This window comes from Bison bison, unplaced genomic scaffold (assembly GCF_000754665.1).
Source record: "Bison bison bison isolate TAMUID 2011002044 unplaced genomic scaffold, Bison_UMD1.0 scf7180017861798, whole genome shotgun sequence".
Classification (NCBI taxonomy): Eukaryota; Metazoa; Chordata; class Mammalia; order Artiodactyla; family Bovidae; genus Bison; species Bison bison.
The window spans coordinates 2,555-2,906 of NW_011492370.1; positions in this window are offsets into that span (position 1 = coordinate 2,555).

Consider the following 352-nt stretch of genomic DNA (forward strand, 5'->3'; position numbering starts at 1 on the left):
AAAAGAAAGAGAAAAAACGAACAAAGAAAAACAAACAAGGTCACAAAAATTATAAAGAAAATACAGGTACAAAATTGATAACTAATACCAAAAAGCAAAAATTAAAATCCAGAGTAGAGTTTGGAATTTCAAAAATACAATGTTAAAAAAAAAGGAAGAAAAAACATAAAGAGAGAAGACAAACAAACAAAAACAATGTCGCAAAAATTATAAAGAAAATACAGGTACAAATTTGATATCAAATGCCAAAAAGCATAAATTAAAAATCTAGAGTAGAGTTTGTAATTTCAGATATACAATGTTATATAAAAGAAGAAGAGAATGAAACAGAAAAAAAAAAAAGTCACAGAAA